The sequence below is a fragment of the Cyprinus carpio genome, chromosome B2 (assembly GCF_018340385.1).
Source record: "Cyprinus carpio isolate SPL01 chromosome B2, ASM1834038v1, whole genome shotgun sequence".
In the NCBI taxonomy this organism is placed as follows: domain Eukaryota; kingdom Metazoa; phylum Chordata; class Actinopteri; order Cypriniformes; family Cyprinidae; genus Cyprinus; species Cyprinus carpio.
Genome location: NC_056598.1, coordinates 27,020,555 through 27,036,751, shown reverse-complemented (window position 1 = coordinate 27,036,751; position 16,197 = coordinate 27,020,555). Strand labels below are relative to the sequence as shown.

The 16,197-nt window shown below is 37.0% G+C and overlaps 1 protein-coding gene across 3 annotated transcripts in view; it reads left to right on the top strand.

The window, feature by feature from the left end:
- Nucleotides 1–16,197, top strand: part of LOC109057293 (period circadian protein homolog 2-like) — a 368,217-nt gene that overhangs the window by 320,633 nt on the left and 31,387 nt on the right. Inside the window, exon 1 of one of the 3 annotated variants that reach the window (XM_042718954.1) lies at nt 15,502–15,625. The exons of the other annotated variants lie outside the window; for them this stretch is intronic. The gene's annotated coding sequence lies outside the window, so the exon portion shown is untranslated. Of the gene's footprint in view, nt 1–15,501; nt 15,626–16,197 lie in introns of those variants that run through there. 3 annotated transcript variants of the gene reach the window in all.

Genomic DNA, 16,197 nt, shown 5'->3' with positions numbered 1-16,197 from the left:
GCATTATTGAGCTCTCCAAAATATTCAAAAAATAACCACATGGCGCCCGAAAAATACCACTAGTGAAAAAGGATACACTACCGACCATCCTGAAATGCTACTGGTGTGCAGATCGTTTTCTAATTTCATTTCTAAATCTGGTTAATAATTTTAAACTCCGTAAGCAAATAGTGTCGTACCTTGATTTCCTTTTTTTCGGATTGCATTTGCCATGATTTTTACCTGTATATTTTTGTTATTTGGGATTTTCTGCGCATTTTAACTTGAAATAACAACCAATTAGCACAATGTTTTTGGATTTTTAGGTTCTTTTCATTTTCATAAGGCCTTCCTGACACTTCACTCAGTTTTGAGGGAGAGCACTGTAAGCCAAGTGTAATTTAAAAGCAATATGAAATGCAATACAGTAACACATCAGCATTCCAAACAACGAAAAACAGGAAAAACAAGAAAAAAGAACATGAAACAAATACAACATATATGTGTAAGTGCTTTGAAGCATTATCGCGGGCAAACTGGAAACGCGCCGTGGGCCCTTCTAAGATGTTTTGGGTGGCATCTAGTGGGTTGTAAAAACGCCAATGCAGTGTAATTGATGCTGACCCCCCCCGGTTGTGGTTTTCCTATGTGTTTATATTGTTAAAGCTTTTTGGCTCTTGTATTTCTCTATATGAGTTAATAAAAAAGCAGACTGTCAGCAGTGAGATGTCCTGCAATGGGAAAAGCGCAATGCAAGGATCCTTGTCTGTCCATAAACCTTTTTTTTTTTCCGTTTTGTAGTGCCTGTTATTTAGCGTGATTATTACATAAAGAATATGCTTACGCAACAGGTCTTAATGCTGTAAGCATGATTATCCTGGGCATTGACTAAGGTGGTTATGTGCAGATTGTGATCTTTCGTATGTCTTGAAACATTAAGGTCAAGTATTAGTATTTAACGAAAACCTCATAGTTCATCATCAGTTGATGCTAACTGTTTTTACACTTGATATGTTAGTGTGCTGATGAATGTAGTGTTTCAAAATCACCTTGACGGCACATAAAGACATGCATGATCATCCAAGTGTCATTGAATTTTTTTTTTTTTTTTTTTTACAAAACAATGTTCTCCCAGATAGGTAAAGCTGAACAGCATGGGGCTGCACAGTGGACAGCAAAAATATGTTATACACATAAGCTCACGTCAAAAGTGGTAAAACTGATATGGAGCTTTAATCTCCCTAAATATCTGTCGTGGATTATGTAAACCCCTTCAAAACACTCACTACATGAACAATCAGGATATTTTTTCTTTTTTCTCATGCTTGCACTTTATTAAGATCAGTTTTTATTAGTTGACATAGCACTTTTCATTTTTTACGAACTTTTAAAAATATATTAGAGACTGCAAATCTGTTATGTTTACTTTCTAATACATAATAACAAAAGTACACATAGACTGTTCATAAGCAAAGGCAGACATGCTATTTCCTTTTAAGTGTTGCCAATTCACTCCACCTTTTGACTTGTAAAAAAAAAAGTAGACTACCTGTATAACTTTGTTTACAAAACATCTGTGAAGGACTTTGCGACCTATTCAAAACCATCTGTTTTAACTCTCCTGAAACTCTCTAGGCTCACTCAAAAACCTTTAAGAATGTATTAAAGTAGCAAACCAGGGAATTTAAATTAACTGAGTAAATCTTGAGTTCTCAGACAGACCACAGTGTGAGCTCTGCTCGTTTCTGGTGTTTCCTGATGCTGTGCTTTTGTTTATGTTGTTAAACTAATGTTAACAAATGTAACCTTATTGCTGAAATGTAACCAAATAACCCACTCAGTGAAATTACAAGAAAGATTGCAACAGCACAAATCAGTTAACTCAATGTCACATTTGCAGTTTCATAATGTTCACTGTTCAAGGATACAATTCTACTTATCAAAACTGCACCAGTACAGACAGTAACCTATAGTACCAAATAATAATTAAAAAATAATGCATTTTTTTAATATCAAATTACCATAACAAATCTGAGTCACAGTTTATATTGAGATTTTATATTGAACAAAATATTTGCATGTCCTGGCTTAGATTCAGTTAATCTTACAGATTAATTATATCCACTCAGTGTAAATCTTTGTTATTTGTCTTTTCTTTTGCTTGAATTTAGTTGCAATTCGTAATAAAATATAGAACCATATTTTTTACATTTTTGTTTACCATACATACCACCGTTTGGTCTAAAATAGGGTTCTGAGCAATCCATACATTAGCTGTCCTCATAATAGTATTATAGTAGTTTGTATTGTTGCTAGTTTTAAACTGACATTGCAATTTCTACTTTATAGGCAAATCAGTATGTTGGGTAACCTTAAGTACAGTAATAGTCAGTATATTCAATACACAATTTCATTTTTATTGGCCGTCATATGATTATCACATTTAAAATTAGTATCTGGCTCATTGTGATGTATCTAAAAGCTGGAAGGTGGACTGACCCTTTGCTTTTCGCTTAACTAAAATCATTACCTTAAATCACACCTGAGCTCAGATCATCCACATGAGTGCACACACATTTTTGGTCATATTCATCATGGATACGCTTAGTCTAAATTTACACCAACAAACATCTGCACATATTGTGGACCGCCACCCAACAACAAATAACGTGTTTTGTGTATGTGTTGTGTGTGGCCAGATCATCTGTGAAGGTCCTATCAACCCCACGATTGAACACACATGATGCACACCATGTGTCGTTCAGCCACTCACCCTGCAACCTGCCAACCTAAATACAGGCAGTCGACACACGTGTGCAAGCAATTACTCCAAACACAAGCTGCAGACATGCATGTGACACTTGCACTGCTGTTTTTCCTCTCAGGTAAGATAACATTGGGTAGTGTGTACAGGCTAGGGTTGTGACCTACGTTCCAAATAGAAGAAGGCGAAACTAGACGCTGGCCGACTAGCTAGTTTGCACCTGTACTTTATTCAGTGCAATACAACGTTGCTTAATCAGTGAATTAAATAACACCCTAGGGACTTTTTATATGGCAATAGCTTTTATAACACGGTATTTTTGAAACTAAGTCATGTCTGGTAATGAATTTAGAGCACTAAGGCATTGCTTTTAATTTTTGTTAATTTAATCACAGTTACTTCTGATGTAATTTATATTAAATAGGCCTACCTGAATAGACTTTTAGAAAAAAAATGAATATTCAATAATAGGTGGATTTTAACATTAAAATGTAATCGTCGAATGTGAAATGCGCATGTTTTTTAAGGTAAACTTCTCCCTTTGAATCTTTGATCATTCAAAAAAAACTATGCCAGTAAAGATTATTTAATTTGAAAGATTAAAAAGGAGCAGTTTTATGTCTATTCTTGTATTCTTCAAATGGTCGCGGTGCTATGGGATTTAGAAAGTGATTAATAAGACGTAATGCACTACTTTTTTAGATCAGAGAGAATTATAGGACCGTAATAATCAGTCTACACGGGTTGAAGATGTAATTAGTAGCAGGTATGAGTATTATTTTTTCTACTGTCAGAGAGTCTGTCAGGTAAAATGAGAGCTTACTGACGTTAATTCAGTCAATCTTCTGTTTTATTGGAGTTTTAAATTTTGGATTCATGTTTCAACACACACAGTTTAAGAGTGCACTGCAAAACATTAAACTTAAGTTGTAACTTACTGCCCCTTTGCTTCAAATAGGCCAAAGGTGATAACTTGGCGACATCCGCTGGTGCAAGCCGGATGTCTTTTTGTCCAGATTCTGTGCAATGGATTTAACCATCGTTGTGTTTGCTTCCTCTTCTCTCTTACAGGGTCCTGTTTCGGGGGTTAAGACCTCTCTTCGTTCCTACACGCAGTTCTTTTATATAGAGATCCGAATGAGCTGGTCGCAAGCGCTTCAGAGCTACTGCCAACAAGACATACACAGATCTGGTTTTTGTGTACAGTGAGGAGGATCTAGTCAACTGGAACGCTTCGTCTCGTCATCTTTTAGCCTATGGTTATGCATTGGATAGGGGGGTGGTATGATATGAAATCAGACTATTCTGACTCACAAAAACATTACGGCAAGTGACAAACCACGACTCACAGCACAAGCTCGGACTGTCTCCGCACTAAACATTTTTTCCTGGAAAAACGGGTCCAGTCAAAAAGATTGCCGAAATGCCATTTTTCTCATTTTACTGCAGCAGAAGTGAGTATCTCTCTGCATTTAGGCCTTAAATGTACTGTGAAAAATTAAAGCTAAAGATACTTTGTTTTTAAAAGTTCTTAAGCATGTTTGTTTTTATTTGTCTTTGTGTCTTTAGATGAAGGCAAAAAGGGTGGTGTTGCGAATGCAGGTGAAGCCTGGTGCGACAAGTGAACACCCTCACAACACCCTGACACGAATTAGGCACTGGTTGACAGATGTTAGCTAAGTTAAAAGAAAAACAAGATTTCTTTAATGTTAATGTCTGTGGTGCTGTGAAATGCTTTCATGTTTTATTGCTCATCAATAATAATATATAAAACTACCTTAACAATATATTTGTCAGAAAGGATTTTGTTATTCGTCATGTTCTTAAGTCCTTTTTTTTCTCTTATATTTTGATTCGCCCCTTCAGAATAAATGATAAAGTTGAAACGAAATTGGGATTGCTATCAAGCCTAGGCTGATTAACGTGCCTATCTCAAATCCGGGTGGCCACCCGAAGGCGGGAAAAACAGAGGAAAAACAACAGTGAAAAATACCACTTGCACTTTGGATACACGTCCGTAGGTTTTTTTTTTTTTTTTTTTTTGCTTATTTTGAATACCATTGTATAATCTTATGTACAGTTTCTTATTAGCTGGCTATGAGTTATAAACATAAGGTGTTGTGCACTTTACGGTTAATCAGCCATCCTATATTGCATAGAAAAGTGGTTTTGTTAGAAAATGCCTCTATAGGCCCTATAAATTAAATTAAAGTCAGTAGTCAAACCTTTATCTGTATTTGTCTGTTTTTTAAAAAAAAATACATTTTGGTTCAACTCTTTGAAATTATTTATTTTAATCAACAGCAGCATCGGAAGTTATTTGAACTGTGTATTGATACTTAATAGTTTAAAATTAATTTTGTAATTTTGCAGCCTTTGCCTTCTTGCTGTGTATGTATGTGCATGTAATGATTTCCTTCTTTGGAAAGTAGCTGTGTATTTTAACTGGAGTGGCAAACGAGAGGCAGAATTGGCCAAAATGCTTGTTCTTTTTTAAACAATAAAATGTGCTTATATGTATTTGCCATGCATCATGCACCTGCAAAAGGGTGACATCCATTGTTATAATACCATAAGGGGAACACTTTTACTTTAAAAAAAATCTCAAATGTATTTTTTTGTACATTTATTAAAAAACCGCAAAGAATTAGAAAGACCCGGGTAATGTACAGGCAGCGTTTTCGTTCTATATTGCAAAATAAAATTAGCATTTTGCAAGTATAAGTAGCCTAGTTATGAGTTAATTGAGTATATTTCAGGGACAAAATCCATATCAGTCAGAGAGGGCGCCATCACACAGATTTTACGCTCTCACGGCCCTGCGAGAGGTTCAGCTGATCTGTAATATTTACAGATTCACGTGTATAGAGGTATATTATTATAAAACAACTCAAAGGATATTATTTTTTTTTATGTTTAACATGAATTAATGATTCATTTAAAAAAAAGAGGAGAGAAATAGTAGGCCTATATTTTTCACCTCCTATTTTGTAAATATATTGTAGCGCTTCGTCATTACCACTAGAGTGCAGCACAGCCCAAGAAATCGGTTTCATTCACAAACCTGCAAATAGTTTGTGTGCTGATGTGTTACGAATATAAAAACATAATGACATACAATATTGAGTAAACCTAATAATGATATGCAATTAAGGTGCATTAAAGACCTTGAAGAAAAGAGACTTTTGTGGCTTTTAATGCTTATGCTATTTAATGCTTAGCTAGGCTCATCTTGTTCAGGGACTTCTTTGCCACCAAAGTTAAGTGTTTTGCAGCATGTCCCTGTTTGCCCTTGCTGTCCATCTGGTTTTCTCCATTGACAATCATTTCAAAATGTCTGTGTATTCAGACCATTTAAAAGTAGGCTTAAGAGTCGGCTAATATTATTATAACTGAAAATCAAGATTTACCAATACAAGAATTTTTTTTTTTTTTTTTGATTGTCCAGTAGTCGAGAAATGCACTTGTGAAATCATTTAATGGGGTCTTTAACAATTGCTGATTGTTCAGTTATTGTTTTCACTTTAAAATCATATATTTGGATAGTCAGTTAAGTTTACTTTTGAGGAGTTGACCTTCAGTAATTCTACAGTCATAGGTTCTAGGTTCTCACAATATCGTAATTAGTGCTCTATATCAACAATAATATACCTCATGCCAAAAAGCTTTTAGGGTGTCATACTGAGTAAATACTATCAGTATGTTTGTAATAGTTTGTCGTGTGTATTATCAAAAGCTATGGCATGCCAATTTAAGACATATCAGCTGTGGGCCTAATCGAAAATATTATGTGTCTGTGACGCACATAATACGGCATTCTGACTTTAAAAAAACAAACCCTGCCCACCATCTGCGTCAAGTCACACCGTGTGTGGTTCCAAGTGTGTTCACAAATGTGGGGAATCTGAAGATCCCCCTCCACCGTGATTAGCGCAGGGAGATTCAGTTTACCATGCTGGACAATCTGATGATAGCTTTCACTTAATTTATTTGTTTGCCTAAGTTTCTGGACTTTCAGGCCACATTGGGTATTTTTTATTACTAATAAACCTGAAAATAAACATGTTTTAGGATTTGCAAAAATGTTAAAACAAATAAGGGTTGACGTCAATATCAAAATGATTACTCCTGTACACGCCAGCTTGGGTGCGTGGTGTTATTAAGGCAAGAAGGGGAGAGGGGACAGGGGGAAGTTATGTATTTATTTAAGCCTTTGTCTTAAACTGACTGTGTAAAAATAATATTTTTAACCTTTTAAGAATAAAAAATGTTATTAATAAACGCATTGACACTTTAGATTTTTAAACAAATCTGATTGTATATCAGATTAAAAAAAATATATAAAATAATTCACACCATATATGCAATATTATATATATATATATATATTTATATGATATATATATAATACTTTTATATATATATAGTTATATATCTATATCATATCTATCCATTGGACTAATATGACTGTAAAAGTAAAAAAAAGGGAAACGTGAGGTCATGGGGGTCAAAAGGATATAGCATTTCTATGCCGTATATAGCAGAAATCATTACTGATACTTTTTTTAAATCACTAGAACAGCACCTTGAGGGACTTGACGACATGAAAAACTACAAACTGTTTGTGCAATGATTCAGTGTGTTTTTTTGTTGTCGGCAAGACGAAGGCTGCCCAGTTGTGGGGCCTATGGTGCCAGTAGGGAGTGTCGGTAGGCATGTAATATGGCTGTGTCTGTGCGCAGCGGGATGGTGAGAAGACATTGCATTTATAAGTGGGTGGAATGAAATTGATGATGCATTTCACGCCAGCTCTATATATGTGGCCAGACGTGGCAGAAACGGAAGACTCCTCACGGTGTTTGGACCCTAATGGACTTTACATGAGCATCAAGGTTCCATAAGGGGAGAGCAAGCTCGCTTTTGCATTCAGCTCAGATCCATTGAAATCATTCATGCACAGGAAGCACATGCATTTATTCGTCGACAGTTAGTCATAGACTGTTTTTACATTCAGGCCCCCTTGAGTTTCCAAGGTGGCAAATGAATACGGACAGTGGCGAAAGAGTCCTTTCTTTTGTCGTTGTGACGGTGTATCTTTCAATGCTAGCGTTCGGAAAAAGGTTTCCATTAACGCAGAGTAAGAAAAACGAATGTATCCAGGAGGTTAGTGTTGGCATGGGGCAGTCAATTATTGGTACGCGGATGCTGGTGGTCACACTGGATTTTGCAGAATGTGGGCAAAAAGTGGACGGCAGATTGAACGTTGATGCTTGCAGAAATGGCAACAGGCTGTTAAGAAATAGTTCCCACTATAAAATGAAAATGGTACTAAAAATTGTACTCTTGTTTCACCCTCAGGTCATTCAAGATGTAGAGATGAGTTTCTTTGCATGGGAACAGATTTGTAAGAATATTCAGACATTACATCAGTTTGCCTCACCAGTCGATCCTCTGTAGTAAATGGGTGCCTCATCGAGAATGAGAGTGATTGAGAGTCTAAACAGCTGATTAACAAACCCTCACAATAATCCACATGACTCCAGTACATAATTAATGTCTTTGTGCAAGTGTGAAAAAAGCTGAATGTTCTGTAAGAAAAAGGACACAACAAATCAATCATCAGATAGGTAATATTAACTTTACAACCATAATTTTGTGCCAAAAAACTTTAATTCTGATTTAACATTTGACATTTTAACAATATTATTCTTAGGGGCAGTATATAGTATAGTTGTTTTTGTTTTTTGTTTCAAAATCACCCCTTATAAAACTCATATTGCAATTGTTTTGAGTGTTAATGTGTTTCAGTTAAGTATTTTATCATAAATGACCAACACCACATGCTATGACTTTTTCTAAAATAAAAACTGTGCTTACCAAGTACCCCAGTTTCAAGTACCATTTAAAGCATCTTTAAAAATTGTTGAACACATTCTCCACCATAGAAATATTAAAGTAATAAATGTTTTATATTTGTTTTCTTTGGCAGACGATGTGCACCACTGTGTGAGATATTGTATCTCTCTATCTGTGGTCTTGCTCTCTCTCTCGTTCTCTCTCTCTCTCTCTCTCTAATCTCTCTCTCACTCTCAGTCTTATGTATTCTTGTATCAGTTTATTCTTTGAGCTGAACTAATATTCATTGATGTTCTTGTTACATGTGTAAGACCTGTTATTAAAACAGCCTTAAAGCATGTGCAACCTTAAAAAAAATGAAATTTTAACAGTTAAAACTTTTAAACCAATGCTACTATAAAAAAAGCTGTTAATGGATCTGCATGGTAAGTTCCTTACTCTGATTTTTGCTTTGCTTTACCATCTGGCAACCACCAGCTGTGTATGTGTGTGTTTTTGTTTCACCATGATGCGTATAAAGCAAACAGTTTTTGTTGACAGTAATAACCACAGCTAGAAGTTACCAGCAGTCTGAAGCCAAATGTTTCCCTCGCCATAGAGTTTATAGATGAGGAAGTGGAAACGATTTTCATTTTCTGCTCTCTGACTCACCCATCAGCCAGGGCCCATGCACTGACTCATAATGGCTGTTTCTAAGCAACATCAGCAGGTAGTCATTCGGCAAGAGAAGTCAACGCAACATAATCTGGGATTTGCCTTCGAGGTCAAAGCTTCTCCAGCCCTGAGTAATGTGTTCATTTGAAATAGAAGAAGTCCTCTACGAGCCTCACACCGCTACGTTAACTAGGGGGGGGGAAACAAAAATGCACCAAAACATTCTGTAATGGTGCACACAGATACCTGCATCTGAAAACAAATCCCCGTAGAGGAAAGGATGCAAAAGCACAGCACAACACCACCATGAAGTTCAGCATAGCATCCATAGTGTGAGCAATCATGTTTCATTAGCTCAAAACACAAGTTACATGGCATACATCTTAAGTACGTAAAGATCCGAGTTGACCATGACAGATAGAACGTACAAAGCTTCATCTAACCCTAAAGTACCAAAATCCTAATTAAAGCTATTTTTCAGCGCTGATCAATTAAGCCGCATTTAGGATGCTTTTTTAGCATTAGCAACTAGATTTGCTGCAGCAGCCCTGGGACAAAGGCTCGGGGAAATGTTAAGGCAATGTAGTTATTTTGGGAGCATATTACTAATAAGGACGCACTTATGCTACAAATAGTAAATAGTAGTTGTGTTGTGATCGTGAGGTTATATTTTAAACTAAAGGTTGTCTCCCTGTGAAACACTTTACAAATCAACTCTGATAAAGCATGAACAAACCACGATTCTGTGGCTTAAAGGGATTTACGCATGGAGAGAGGTGGGCATTTAAAGTTAATTCTTGTTTATAGCTTCACTGCTCGCGTGTCCTTCATTAACACTTTTCATCCAGTGGAATCAGTTTTCTATATCTGACACGGGGAATGATGCTCCAAGCTACAACCCTGCAAGTAGCTTGTGTGATGTAATCATTTAAATCTAATTCATAAATATATTAGCAATTCTTAGTTTAAAAGTTTGCCCGGATTTTTATTCCTGGATTATTTCTATTGCACTCTGTTGTCAAGAAACAGTGGCGGAATAAAATAGTATCCTTCCATTTGTAACTTAGTACATAAAATGCTCTGTCATGGAGCTCTATGGCACTGCTCCGCATGTGCAGACAAAATAGCTTTCCCCTTACGACCACAGTTGGCCATGTATGGCAGCACTGGGCACTGCTCTCTCAACCTAACCCATACCTAAATTCCACTGTAAGGAGGAAAGAGCAGAGGAGGGGTGGGACGTATTGAGGAAGGATTTTTGGTTTGAGACCCATACCCTTTACCGGGCACCATGCCAGAACCTTTTCCATCCGGCTCCATGTCTGCTGCTGGGAGTATATATGTGGCTGGTGATGTAATGCTCCAAGGACAACGATCCAAGGGCCAACTCCCCCTTTTGCTTTTCCAGACAGATCTGCAGCAGAGCAGTGAAGAGTGCAGGTGAGGACGCGCCAAGCAATGTGATTTCACTTTCTACAGGAGACTTCAAAATGTGCCCAATGTGCCACTGAGGTTTGTACGTTTAATAGCTTTTTGAAGGGGAGTCATCCTTACGAGGTGCAGGAGAATAAATTAAAAACTCTAAGACGTAAATTTAACTTTTTCACCAATGAAACAATGTGTTCTTTTATAATGGAAGATTACCTTCTGTATTTTACAGGCCAAAGTAATGGGAAGCTCTGCAGTACTTGAAATAGGTAGAGTAGGTATTGATACTTTTTAATAACACAGGTTATTTCCATCTATCTATTTACAGTACAGCATATTTAAAAGAAGAATGTCTTATCTCACCTTGATTTCTGATCTTGTAAAATGTACAAAATCTTGTAAAAAACATCATTAGTGTTGAAGCCCATTTGTGAGGAAGAGAGATGAGAGGTCAAGAGTCGGAGTTTATTGTGAAAATGAGAATAGAACGCCGTATAGCAGTTTACAATTTGATCAATTAGAGGTGAAACAGAGGGCATTAGAAATATAGCAAGCAGCCTAAACTTTTCACCTAGTTGTTAGCATGAGAGAGAAAAGTTATTGATTGGTGAGGGTTTGAGTGCAAATTAGGACATCAAAGTGGACATAATTCACATTTAATGGACAATTTAATAGAGCAATACAATTGTAAAGGACTCACAGACAGTTTAAAGGAGACCCCACAACTGTGTTTACATACAAAAATGTGTTGAATTATTATGAGCATTTGAGAAACTGTCAGTTGTGGTTTAAGATATTTTGATAAGGATGCTTACTATATTCTGTAATATATTGTGAAAGATTTTATGCTTATGGCTCCATTTTGGGTGTAATTGACCTATTTATATTTCACATAGGCATGCTTCTGTTGTCAAAAACAGTGGCGGATAAAATATCCTCATTTGTAACCCACTACATAAATGCGCTGTATGGAGCTCTATGGCGCTTGCTCGCATGTGCAGACAAATCGCTTTCCCTTAGACACAGTGGCCATGTATGCAGCACCGGCCAACTGCTCTCTCTTACCCAACGAATGCCACTTACGAGGAAAAGAGAGAGGAGGGGTGGAGTATTTGAGGAAGAGTTTTTGGTTTGAGACGCACAGCTTTTACACCGGCACCATGCCATAACCTTTTCGCCATCCGGCCTCATGTCCTGCTGGCTGGGGTATATATGTGGCTGGTGATGTAATGCTCAGGACAAGATCCAAAAGACAACTCCCCTTTTACTTTTCCAGACAGATGCTTGTAGCAGACAGTGGAAAATTCCTGGTGAGGACGCCAAGCAATGTGAGCTACTTTCTACAGGAGACTTCAAAATGTGCCCAATGTGCAATGAAGTTTAATAAGTTTTAATAGCTTTTTGAAGAGTCATCATACAGTGCAGGAGAATAAATTAAAACTCTAAGATGTAATTTAACTTTCCCCAATGAACAATGTGTTCTTTTAAATGGAAGATTACCTTCTGTATTTAAGGCCAAAGTAATTGGAAGCTCTGTAGTACTTGAAATAGGTAGTGTAGGTATTGATACTTTTTAATAACACAGTTATTTCCATCCATCTATTTACAGTACAGACAAAAGAAGCATGTCTTATCTCACCTGATTTCTGATCTTGTAAAAATGTAAAATCTTGTAAAAAAATCATTTAGTGTTATTATTTAATGAGGAAGAGATGAGAGGTCATGTCAGAGTTTATGTCATGAGAATAGAACTCAGTATAGCAGTTTACAATTTGATCAAATTAGGCCAAACAGATGGCATTACAAATATAGCAAGCAGCTAAACTTTTCACATAGTTATGAAAGAGAGAAAAGTTATTGAGTGAGAGTTTGAGTGCAAAGTAGGACATCAAAGTGGAATAATTCACATTTAATGGACAATTTAATAGGCAATACAATTGTAAAGGACTCACCACAGACAGTTTAAGGACCCACAGACTGTTTTTACATCCAAAATGTGTTTGAATTATTATGAGCATTTGAATAAACTGTCAGTGTGGTTTAAGATTATTTTGATAATGATGCATTACTATATTTGTAATAATATTTGTGAAAAGCATTTTTATGCTTATGGTCCATTTTTGGTGTAATTGACCTATTTCATACTTTTCAATAGGCATGCTGAATGAATTTAACCAATTTTTGGTCTCAGATTTTCCACACACACTCCCAGAAAGAAAGGTACAAAAGCTGTACTGGAGAGTGCCTTTTTAAAAAGGTACACATTTGTATCTTATATTTTACCAATAACGGGTGCGTATACCTGAAATGGTACAGCTGTGATGTTGAAACATTCTGTTCTATACGATTTTAGAACGATACTCAACTTCATTGTATCATTAGTTATAGTTTCTACGAACGTAATGCTTTGCAAGTCATTCGGACTGCAAAAAAAAAAAAAAAATAAAAAAAATAAAAAAGTACCCCCAATACAAAAACAATAAGCACAATTTTGCTGGAAAATCGTCGCCAATAATGAGTAATTCGACTTAGCCTTGTTTTAAATGGGGATTGTTTTGCGCCGTCGGTTACATGCGTCACTTTCTCCCAGCATTTCACGAAACCCAGCAAAAAGATACCAAACGCAGAAGTACTATACACGACAGACAAGCATAAACCGCTTTTATGTCTGATGAGGGATCTGAGTAACAGTGGAACTATAGAGGGGGGCCCACTCAATTTCACTGACTCATGTGTTTTCCAGGCAATTAAAGTGCTTCCGGCGGGACAACACAACACCCAAATGTCCCTATGAAATCGCGTTGAACATGTTAAGAGTGAGTTTGTGCAGAGAGTCCCACCTTTGCCATACTCAATCCGCCCATTTTTTTTTTCCGGTCTCTGATTCTGTCATGTAATCCATTGACCAATGTATCTCACTATCAGGCCTCATGTTCCACATTTCATTTTTCAATATATGACTTTCATATTTAATTATCCAACGGAGAACACAAGGTTCTCTTTGTGCTAACTGGATCAAAATCCTTAAAATATTAAGTACAATGAGTCTTGGGCTTTCAGGGTTCATTGAGTGCTCAGAAAACTGCTGGCAGTATATAGGGCTCACAATAATTGATGCAGCTGTAATTGATTTCATATGTATATTTGCACTGTATACATAAAATACTGACCGCTGTGTATAGCAGAGAGCAACTTGATTTATGATCGCTGTGTTTTGATTAATATTCTCAGGAAACAAGAGTGACAAGGACAGAAAGAAACGTGCTGCTGCTATCGCTGAGAGTTTCTGTGAAATGGTCTGGTGATGATTGGTATGCATCTTGTTGGCTGGGTCCAGATTGGAAGAGATACATTGCATCTGGTAGGGTTACTGAGAGGTTTTTTAAAGAGCTCTGTGTTTATGAGAGAAGTGGAAGTGAAAAAGAGATCATCGAAATCATCTCATCCATCTCTGAGAATTTTCTTTATTAAACTTGATCACCTAAAGGTATTAAAAAATGTGAAATGTTGCATTGTCCTCACTGATTTTTGCAGCACTTGCGCCCTACTCAGTAGCTTCCAACAAGCACTCTTGAACTCATGTGACTTTGCTTTAAAAGGAGATGGTACTAATATAACGAGCTATGCAAACCACATATGATTCGAAAAATCATTATTGTGGTATCACAAATCAGCACAATTCGCTAGAGAATAAACACATTACCATCAAGCAAATGGATGTTTCAACAGGTCAAAACCAAAACATTTGCCTGTGTTCTTTCTTGAAGTAAAAATCAGATGCATGCAGAAAAAATGAAAACACCATTATAATATTGGCAAAAGACCGTATGATGCATCTTCTAACAGATGGTGATGGAGAGAGTCCAAACAGCTAGTGTTTCCCACTCATACTGGTTTGATTATTGTGTGCACGAATAAACTTATCCAAGGTGCTTTCTGAAACAGCCTTCTATATAGAGAGTATAAAGCTACAAGGATCAAAATCTGGAATTGCATTTGTTGCAAAAAGCAGGCAATAGTGACTAAAATATGCCTGTGCTAAAAAACCCCCCCCCCCGCCCCCCCCACTGCAGCTGTAAAATATGCAGTTGGATTATTAAAAGCAAAAGCAAAAAAAAAAAAGGTTCATAAAATCAAATGAGATGTTGTGTAATAGCATCTGAATGAGATGGTTATGTATTATGTTATGTGAGATGTTCTGTTATGAAATGCCAAAAAGTGCCCCCTGAAGTGAATGGAAATTGTTACTATTCGTTATATTATAAATGTACATACATTACTCTAAAGAAATGCTAAACTTCACTGCAAATAAACAATCCCTAATGTATTGACTACTGGATTGATTCCGAGCCAATCACGCACTCCATCCAACGCTTTTTACTAATAGCATCACATGCCGTGTTTCGCGCATACAGGGCGAGACACCTTTGACTGTACACACACTTGTATAACCGTTTGTATAACACTTCGGCCGCGTATCGGCTTCCCAGGACCAACCACACTCTTTTCCCTCATCAGCCTCTCGCATTTCACCAGCTTTCTCACTAGTGATTTGCCCATTACGCAGCGCACGCCGTCACTGGCCATGGGTGTCCACGTGAGACGTATGATAATACTTATGTAAAGAGGGACTGGCGGTCCGTTTCGGCCAATCACAGCGCGCTTCTGGTATTTCCGCATTAGCCGCATGCAAATTACCGGGGTCGGCCAATGGAAGCGTTCGGTGGATAGGAGCTTGAATTCAGGTCATGCTGCGAGTTCGGGAGATCCAGGGGCAGCGGTGTGAGAGAGCATTCAGCGCTGAAGTGTTGTCAAACTGCCTCAGTGTGGCTTGACTGGAATTTCAGGAATATATCTTATTTAACCGGACTTTTGGCGAGACAGGACGGAGACCTGCTTTAAACCGTCCATTCTGTGCGAAAAAGGAAGACTGTTTAAGTTGTCAGTAGGATACATTCGTGTTTTTTAAAGAGCCGGAGGTTGAGCTGTTGTATAAACACATTCCATTGACTGCAATGTGACCAATTGTTCATAAACAAGTTTGTGTCGTGAACACAAAGTGATGTTCATGTAGATGCACGGTTACATAGGTTAAACACATCGATTCGGTCATATATGTGTCAAAGACTGATATTTATATGTATTAAACTTAGGCGTTGTATAACTGTGTCAGGGATTAGGTCACCTCCGGTCAGTGCTCCAGAGCAAAGCCCTATATATCACTACAGTTTTGTCGTCCTCCTTGTTTACCTCAACCAAAAAACCAGCCATATAACTTGTAAAATTTAAATGCACCCTATTTACTGTGACTGCAATATATTTTGCAAAAGGTATGAGGCAAGCGCTCCTAGTTATGAGTCAGCCTACTAGCCTCATTTTAATGGCAAGCCATTTTAACATTTATTCCTTAAAACGAACTTTTTTTTTCATTACTTGTACTTATTTTTTACATGTCTAGTAATAAATTAAATACTAACTAATAGCTTTTTTCATTTTTACTAACAACTATTCATTAC